The sequence below is a fragment of the Macaca mulatta genome, chromosome 2 (genome assembly GCF_049350105.2).
Source record: "Macaca mulatta isolate MMU2019108-1 chromosome 2, T2T-MMU8v2.0, whole genome shotgun sequence".
In the NCBI taxonomy this organism is placed as follows: domain Eukaryota; kingdom Metazoa; phylum Chordata; class Mammalia; order Primates; family Cercopithecidae; genus Macaca; species Macaca mulatta.
The window spans coordinates 52686436-52696620 of record NC_133407.1 but is presented as its reverse complement, the minus strand read 5'-3'; positions in this window follow the sequence as shown (position 1 = coordinate 52696620).

The following is a 10185-nucleotide window of genomic DNA, read 5'->3' as shown; positions in this document are numbered from 1 at the left end:
GTTGCAGTGACCAGAAACCTAATCAAACTAGCTAAGGAAGGATACAGGAGTATCTCTCAGAGCCCGGAGCAAGAAGTTTCACTGGGCCTCAGCCAGAGTAGACTGAACCCTAGGGAACTGGACTTGACCTATTCTGGGTGGTGGCATATGGTCTCTCATTTCTGCTTCTCTCAGCACATCAGCCTCATTTTCTCCAGACTGGTTTTCTCTGTTGGGCATGGTGATCTTATAGTTATCCCAGCCCCAGGTTTCTTGGACCTCTTCACATAAGGTCCCAGCAGAGACTAACTCAGGTCTTCTATGTTTCAGTTCCAAACTCTCAGGAGAGAGACTCTAATTAGTCCATCTTCCATCAGGTGCCCATTCTTTGTCCTGAGGGTTCTGGTTGAACAGCTAAATTAGTGGTATGTATGCAATTCCTCCCAGGATTATGAGAGCATGTCCTCTAAAAGGGGATATGGGAGTAGCAAAACAATAATTGATGGAGGAAATGAGTACATTTCAAGTATGTTAGTGGCTTCAAATGGTGAAAGAGATAGGGATGGGAGCAAATGATAAATTAAAATTTGAATATATTAATTTTGTGGAGCTCAAGGGACTGCCAATGGAAAATGTCTTTTAAGCAGAGGTCTGAACTGAAGTTGGAAAGGTGACACCATCAGAATGTAGGTGGGAATTAAAAAAGAAAGAAGGCTGGGTACAGTGCAGCACACCTATAATCCCAACAATTTGAAAGGCAGAGGCAGGAGGATTGCTTGAGCCCAGGAGTTCGAAAGCAGCCTGAGCAATACGGTGAAACCCCGTCTCTACAAAAAATACAAATATTAGGTGGGTATGGTAGCATGCAACTGTAGTCCCAGCTACTTGAGTGACTGAGGTGGGAGGATTGCTTGAGCCCAGAAGGTTGAGCCTGCAGTGAGCCAGGATGGCCCCACGGCACTCCAGCCTAGGTGACAGAGTGAGACACTGTCTCAAAAAGGAAAAAAAAAAAAAAGGAATAATGATATATGAGACAGACCTCTCAGAAGGATCACATAGACTGAGAAGAGGAGAGTCAAGGTTTGCGCTACCGGACACTGATTTGTTTTTATTTTTATCTACTTTTAAAGTAATGAATAGTTCGATTTTTAGAATCTTGAAACGGTATTTACACAGAGTTTCCTTCCCACCCGTGTCCCAGTCATAACATTTCCCTTGCCTGTAGGCGATGTCGTCATTTATATCTTTTCAAAGATCAACTGGGCGTGGTGGCTGACGCCTGTAATCCTAACACTTTGGGAGGCTGAGGTTGAAGGACATTTGGACCCAGGAGTTCAAGACCAGCCTGGGCAACATAGCGAGACCCTGTCTCTATTTATGTAATTTTATAAATATATATATATATGTAATTTTATAAATATATATATATTCTAAACGGAAAATGTTAAAAAATGATAATCTATGCATGTACCAGTAAATGCCTTTATTATTTCTACATTCCCCATATTTTTTAAACACAAATAGTAATATACCATTTACTTAACTTATTTAAACAATTCCTGAGTGATGGATGTTTAAAGTGTTTTCAACTTTTGCTATTATGAACAAAACAACCATAAGTAACTGGAATGCAATTTTTTAAAAAAGAAATGGGTAAAGAAGATAAACTAATGAAGAGGCTTGAGGAGGTCATTAATGGCTCTTGCTCCTACAGCGCCACTCAAACTACATTAACAGGAGCCATCAATAATCTCCACCCCAGCTCATCTCTCTTGGACACTGCATGCTGTCACGCTTCTCCCTTGGCCTCTGTCACACCCCCTTCCCATTGGATTTCCACTCGCTTGTCTGCTCCTCGTCAGACCTCTGGCTCTTGTCTAAATCTATACTGTCCTTTTCTTTTTCTGTTTCTTAAAGGCGGAATCTCGTTCTGTTGCCCAGGCTGAAGTGCAGTGGTGCAATCTCAGCTTACTGCAACCTCCACCTCCCAAGTTGCAGAGATTCTCCTGCCTCAGCCTCCTGAGTATCTGGGATTACAGGCGCACACCACCATGCCCAGCTAATTTTTGTATTTTTAGTAGAGATGGGGTTTCACCATGTAGGCCAGGCTGGTCTCGAACTCCTGACCTCAAGTGATCCATCAGCTTTGGCCTCCCAAAGTGCTGGGATTACAGGCATGAGCCCCTGCACCCAGCCTAAATATCCTAAGTGAGGCAGGGCAAATGTAAGAAGTTATTCTGTGGTTACACTTCTGGAATCTAGAAAGGGCTTTAGGTGTAAAACCATTATGAAAACTAACAATCTTACTAATAGGGATACATTAATATCATTCCTCAATATTTATTAGCCATGTGACCTTGGACAAACTCATTGACCTTTCTGAGCCTTACTGTCCTCACTTGTAAAATCAAAAGAATAATAGTATTCCTTTCATAGGGTGGTTGTGAGGATGAAATGAAAAGATGTATGTAAGCACTCAGAAATAATATTCGGCAGTCACACTCTGCAGAAGGTAATGAAAAGCATTTCATAGTAACATCTCATTGCATTTCAGCTAATATAGAGCTATCTCCAGATGGGCACCTGGGAATTCCTTTCCCCATCTTTGTCTTTTGGTCTTTTCTATTTTACCCTATTGCACATCCCCCAGGGTCCATGCTTCATCCTGCCAGAGCCACAGGAGGTTCAAAGCCAAAGTCAAGTTGGGAAGACTGAAGGTGGCTTCTTATGGCTTTCCATGGTAGTTTCTGCAAGGCAAATAAATCTACTTCAAAAAATTATCCTCTTTCTACCTACAGTAGGGAGATCTCTGTCTCCCTGTAGTTTAATACTATAGGTTGAAGGATAAGGGCTAAGTAAGGAGGCAGATAATATAAAAGTAGACTATACTTTTTGAAACCTTGGTAGTGAAGGGAAGAGAGACAGAAACACTAATAATGGGGTTAAGGTTGCAATCATTTGAAATTTAGGCTTATTTACAGTCTATTCAATATTGTATGTTGAATGATGCAGTCCAAGCTGGGAAAAATAGGCTTTTGTAGAGGAGTGTGCTTCTCTTCTAGACCAGAGAGGTTGGCTCATTCTGGAGCACTCAAAGCAACCAACTCTAACTTCACCAAAGTAGAAAAATTAGCCTCTTAACAAAGAAATTCTTTGCAGTCCTTGGTGCCCTGGGCCAATTTTTGAAGTCAAAAGACCTCAACACATTTTTGTTGTTTTTATCAATTTAATACATTCACTTACTATTATTATCTGCCTTCAAAAATATCTGACTTTAGGGATGACAGTTTTCACTATCCTGGGGAGTTAACCTTAAAACTAGTAAGTGTCTCTATGGTACAGCCAAAGCTACAAAGCCAGATTGAATCTGCAGATACCAGTGATGGTTGGTGTTTGCTTACCCACTAATCACTAAGAGACCTGACTCCCAGGGGTCTTAAATGTTGGGGTGGAAGATGGTGAATCAGTCTACAGTGCTTACTTCCTGACAGCAAATCAGGAAGTTGATCTTTTTTTTACATTTACATTTAAATTTAATTTTTATTTTACTGTGGTAAGAATATATAACATGAGAGCTACCCTCTTAACAGATTTTTTTTTTTTCTTTTTTTGAGACGGAGTTTTGCTCTTGTTGGCCAGGCTGGAGTGCAATGGCATAATCTCGGCTCACCACAACCTCCACCTCCCAGGTTCAAGCGAATCTCCTGCCTCAGCCTCCCGAATAGCTGGGATTACAGGCATGTGCCACCACGCCCGGCTAATTTTGTATTTTTAGTAGATACGGGGTTTATCCATGTTGGTCAGGCTGGTCTCGAACTCCCAACCTCAGGTGATCCTCCTGCTTCGGTCTCCCAAAGTGCTGGGATTACAGGCATGAGCCACCATGCCTGGCAACAGATTTTTAAGTATGCAATACCATATTGTCAACTATAGGCACAATATTGTACAGCAGATTTCTAGAACTTATTCACCTCACATAACCGAAACTTTAACAACTCCCTGTTTTCTCTTCCCCTCCTCTGCTCTCTGCTTCCATATATATGACTATTTTAGGTTTCTCATATAAGTGGAATCATGCAATATTTGTCCTTCTGTGGCTGGTTTATTTTACTTAGCATAATGTCCTTAAGTTTCATCTATGTTGTCGCATATTCAGGATTTCCTCCTGTTTTAAAGCTGAATAATATTCTATTGTATATATACACAACATTTTCTTATCCATCCATCTACTGATGAACATTTAGGTCATTTCCACATCTTGGCTATTATGAATAGCACTGCAATGAACATAGGATTGCAAATATTTCTTTGAGATCCTGATGTCAATTCTATTGGATAAAATTTCTGAAATAAAGAACTCCCACAACTCAACAGCAAAAAAACTAACGCCTGATTTTCAAATGGACTAAGGACTTGAATATACATTTCTTAAAAAAAACACATACAGACGGCCAATGGGTATATTAAAAAATGTTCAATTCCACTAATCATCAGGAAAACATAAATCAAAACCACAATGAGGTATCACCTCACTCCTGTTGATATGACTATTACCAAAAAGACAAAAGATAAGAGATGTTGGTGAGGATGTGGTAAAACTGGAACACTTGTTTACTGTTGGTGGAAATGTAAAATGGTACAGTCACTATGGAAAACAGCAGGGAGGTTCTTCAAAAATTTAAAAATATAACTACCATATAATCAGCCATCTACTTCTGAGTACTTATTTAAAAAGTTGATCTTGATTGACAACCTGAAGTTAAAGAAAATATGGGAAAACTCTTACACCACACATTCAGTCTCTTTGGATGGCAGTTTATTTAGATGGATCCAAATTTCAAATTGTTTTGACCCAGCAATTCTACTTCTTATATTGAAAGCTGTAAGTACGAGATGTATGTACAAGGTATTACAGATGTATGTTCTTTGCAGCATTGTTTGATAAATCTATCCATCTTTCACTAAAAATAAAACTGAAAGCAACTAAAATGTTTATAAGTATGGAACTGATTTTATATATTATAATACAGCCACCAATATTACATAATACATATGTAAAAAGAAAAATAATAGTCAATTTTTGTTTCAGAGACAGGGCCTTGCTCTGTCACTCAGGCTGGAGTGAAGTGGCATGGTCATAGCTCACTGCAGCCCCAAACTCCTGGGCTCAAGCAATCCTCCTGCCCCAGCCTCCTGAGTAGCTGGGACTACAGGTGCATAGATGTAGCCACTGAGCCTGGCTAATTCTTTTTTCATTTTTTTTTTTTAGAAATGGTGTCTCTCTTGGCCGGGCGCGGTGGCTCAAGCCTGTAATCCCAGCACTTTGGGAGGCCGAGACAGGTGGATCACGAGGTCAGGAGATCGAGACCATCCTGGCGAACACTGTGAAACCCCGTCTCTACTAAAAAAAAATACAAAAAAACTAGCCGGGCGAGGTGGTGGGCGCCTGTAGTCCCAGCTACTCGGGAGGCTGAGGCAGGAGAATGGCGTAAACCCGGGAGGCGGAGCTTGCAGTGAGCTGAGATCTGGCCACTGCACTCCAGCCTGGGCGACAGAGCAAGACTCCGTCTCAAAAAAAAAAAAAAAAAAAAAAAGAAATGGTGTCTCTCTGTGTTTCCTAGGCTGGTCTCAAACTCCTGGCCTCAAGTGATCCTCCCATCTCAGCCTCCCAAATAAGTTTTTTTTTTTTGAGACGGGGTCTTGCTTTGTCACCCAGGCTGGAGTGCAGTGGCACAATGTTGGCTCACTGAAACCTCTGCCTCCTGGGTTCAAGCAATTCTTCTGCCTCAGCCTCCCAAGTAGCTAAGATTACAGGTGCCTGCCACCGCAGCGGGCTAATTTTTGTATTTTTAAAAGAGACAGGGTATCACCATATTGACCAGGCTGGTCTTGAACTCCTGACCTCAGGTGATCCGCCCACCTCGGCCTCCCAAAGTGCTGGGATTACAGGAATGAGCCACCGTGCCCGACCTCAAATAAGTATTTTACATGTGTACCCTCATTTGATATTCACAACAGCTCTATGTGCAAAGTGACCGTGCATCTTGATTTACCAAACGGTCTCCACTTATACCTGTCACAATATAATGATTAGTAGTGCCCCCTTCATTCTCAAAAGTACCTCTCTTGGACAGTAAGTTATGTGGTCACTTTATCTATGAGGAGGTTACTGTCATCACCTTATTGAATAGCTGAGGAAAGGAAAGTGTTAAGTAACTTTCCCACACTCACACAAGTAGAAGGAGAGACCAGAAGAGATTTACCATGATCTCAGAATACAATCCTGAACTTCTTGGGGCAAAGAAATGTTGCCTGTCTCGGCCGGGCGCGGTGGCTCAAGCCTGTAATCCCAGCACTTTGGGAGGCCGAGACGGGCGGATCATGAGGTCAGGAGATCGAGACCATCCTGGATAACCCAGTGAAACCCCGTCTCTACTAAAAAATACAAAAAAAAATTTAGCCGGGCGAGGTGGCGGGCGCCTGTAGTCCCAGCTACGCGGGAGGCTGAGGCAGGAGAATGGCGTGAACCCGGGAGGCGGAGCTTGCAGTGAGCTGAGATCCGGCCACTGTACTCCAGCCTGGGCGACAGAGCCAGACTCCGTCTCAAAAAAAAAAAAAAAAAAAAAAAAGAAATGTTGCCTGTCTCTCTAGGACACGATTGGCTTCCAATCAAAGCTTGAGAAATCAGCCCTGAAAAATTGGGAAATCCTAGTGGCAGGCTTGCAGATGGCAGGGAGGATAGGACAGTTAAGTCTGTCCATTTCCTCATAAAAGTATATCATTATTCCACCTGAGAGGTTTTTATCATCATCCCTAGGAGTTCATCACTTTTCTTTGCCAATCTTTGGCTCCTTCTCAGGAATTATGGCCTGGTTTTACTTTTCTGTGTTGGCATTTTACTTTTTTTTTTTTTTTTTTCCCACCATTCCGTCTGTTCTCTTTCCCTGAACTCCTGACAGAGGTGATGCTTTGAGGGCAGGGGTAATCACAGGCATAATGATATTTATCTAACTTATCTATAGCATGCTAGGATCAGTCCAGCTAAACTAGGTAAATTCCTGTTGTGTTTACTGTTTTACTGGAAGCCAACTTATCTGGAAAGGCTGAACAGTACAGAGAAAGAGGTTAGAATTTCAGGAAGTTAGGACACTTCTTTGGGTTCAGTGGTGAATATGCTGGCTGCCAAATTGTTATCTCATATCATGCTCAAAATAACCCTGAAAGGTAGGTAGTATTGTCCTAATTTTCTGATGTGGAAATTATAAAGCACATAAATAAATCTCACTAAATTCAAACATACGTATCCATTCTTAACTCTTTCTTAACTTGGTATCCCAAAATGCTCATCACCAACCCAATGGAAGTCAGAGAGGAAACAATAATCTTTACTGATTGCAGTTGAAATATTCTACTTTTATAAATTTTACAAAAACTTATGGCTTTGGGTCAGGCATGGTGGCTCATACCTGTAATCCTTGGCCTTTGGGAGGCCAAGGCGGGCAGATCACCTGAGGTCAGGAGTTCAAGACCAGCCTGGCTAACATGGTGAAACCCCGTGTCTAAACTAAAAATACAGAAAATTAGCTGGGCATGGTGATGTGCGCCTGTAATCCCAGTTACCAGGGAGGCTGAAGCAGGAAAATCATTTGAACCAGGAGGCAGAGGTTGCAGTGAGCCAAGATCACGCTATTGCACTCCAGCTTGGGCAACAAAGCGAAACTCCGTCTCAAAAAAAAAAAAAGGGGCCTTGTGAACACATTAATATAGTTCTTCCAGGACCTTGGAAAGTTCCCATGAAATTGAGGGTCCTGATGTTTAAGCTTTATTAGTTTCCTGAAAAATCTATAAATCCATTTCTGATAACAGAGATAGAATTTGGTAGATAAAGGAGAAATTCCTAACTTGTGTGTTACTGGCAGCTGGTACATAAAGAAATTAATACCGTAAACCTTCACAGTGGCAGGGTAGGACTTGGTGACTTGCCTCAGGCTGTGGATCAAAGTTGCTCCAGCGAGTGGGATCTAATGGCATAGACTGTGGTCCCTGCAGGGTAGGTAGTGAGCATGGTGAGTGATTTCTGGCACTCACTGCCTCCTGTGATTAACAGAACATGGCTATTAAGCAGAATGTACTACTGGCCATTATGGTAAAAGGGCCTGCAGAACTGCCAGGGGAGTTTGTGTTCCAGAGGAGGGGAGGCTAACTTGGTGCTGCACAGTTCTAAGTGATGGCCTCAAACCTGTCTTTACAGAAGTTGGCCACTTCTGTTGTTGCTCAGGTACCCTCCTATTGGCATCCACTCTAGCTGCACAGTAATTATAATCACGTGTATAAGTGTTCTGTGAATTAGAGCTTCAATGTAATTTTGAAATAGTTGAGATGAAAAAGTTAGACTAGATTACAAATCCATCTCATTATCTCAAGAAATGCACCATTACATTTGCCAATGATGTTAGGTTGTTTGAATATAATATCAACTGTGAATATAACATCAACTGGTTGGGTGTGGTGGCCCCTACCTGTAATCCCAGCACTTTGAGAGGCCAAAGTGAGTGGATCAGCTGAGATCAGGAGTTCAAGATCAGCCTGACCAACATGGTGAAACCCCGTCTCCACTAAAGAAATACAAAAATTAGCTGGGTGTGGTGGTGGGCATCTGTGGTACCAGCTACTCAGGAGGCTGAGGCATGAGAATTGCTTCAACTTGGGAGGTGGATGTAGCAGTGAGCTGAGATCGCTCTGACACCCAGGCTGGAGTGCAGTGGTGTGATCTTGGCTCACTGCAACCTCCTCTTCCCAGATTCAAGCGATTCTCCTGCCTCAGCCTCCTGAGTAACTGGGATTACAGGCGCGTGCCACGACCCTGGGCTGATTTTGTATTTTTAGTAGAGATGGGGTTTCACCATGTTGGCCTGGCTGGTCTCAAACTCCTGACCTTAGTGGATCCACCAGTCTCGGCCTCTCAAAGTGCTGGGATTATAGGCGTGATACATTAGATACATTGAGTTTTAGGTTCCCGTGGGAACACCATAGGTGACGTTAAGTGGTGTCTAAGACTGGAAAGTGCTCTGCAGATATACATTTGGAGCTTGTCAGTGTATGAAAGGTAATCAAAGCCATGGGAATGGATGAGTCTGACCAAGACACTGGGTAATGGGAAGCAAATAGAGCCAACAACAGAATTTTGGGATCACTACCTTAATATTACATGCCAGGGCTGTTTGCAAATACAGTGATTTCTTTCATAAGTGTATTTGGGAGGAAAGCATTTTTAGCGAATATGAAATTGCTCCTGTAGGGAAGCATCAAGTTGCCTTGGGACTGTGCCCTCTCCATTTAAGAGTCTCGGCCAGGTGCGGTGGCTCACCCCTGTAATCCCAGCACTTTGGGAGGCCGAGGCGGGCAGATCACCTGAGGTAAAGAGTTTGAGATCAACCTGACCAACATGGTGACACCCCGTCTCTCCTAAAAATACAAAATTATCTGGGTATGGTGGCACGTGCCTGTAATCCCAGCTACTCGGGACGCTGGGGCAGGAGAATCGCTTGAACCCGGGAGTCAGAGGTTGCAGTGAGCCAAGATTGCACCATTGCACTCCAGCCTGGGCAACAAGAGTGAAACTCCGTCAAAAAAAAAAAAAAAAAAAAAAAAAGAGTCTCAAGATTATCCAGTTGACTGAGGAGAGTGGATGGTGGTGACAGACTTCAGGGTTTAACACGATGTTTCTGGTTGCTCCTTGTCTGACTCTTCTGCTGACTTTCACTATTGAAAAGCATGCACACTGCCATTCCCATTGCTTTTCCTGCTCTCCCTTTATTGTCTCTCTTAAAAAGTCAGTGGTGTGGCAAGCAAGGCATGTACCTTGAAAATAGGCAGACCTGGTTTAGAATCCCAGCTAACTGTGGCCATGGGCAAATTACTTAGTCTCTCTAATCTTCTGTTTTCCTTATCATAAATCTGAACTAACAATATCTGCCAGGCAGAGTTGCTGTGAGGACTGGAAACAGTGTGTAAAAGCACCCTGCAAAAAACCGGATGTACTGAAGCTGTGCTTACCATCATCAGACAGGTCATCTACCATAATGGATTTTTTTTCTTGTTCCTTCTTTCTGCAAAAAACACAAAGAATCTAATCTGATAAGGATTTTGCCCTCATTCAATAAAAATGAGACTGGATTTTCGTATTGTTGAAGAGATGATTAGGAC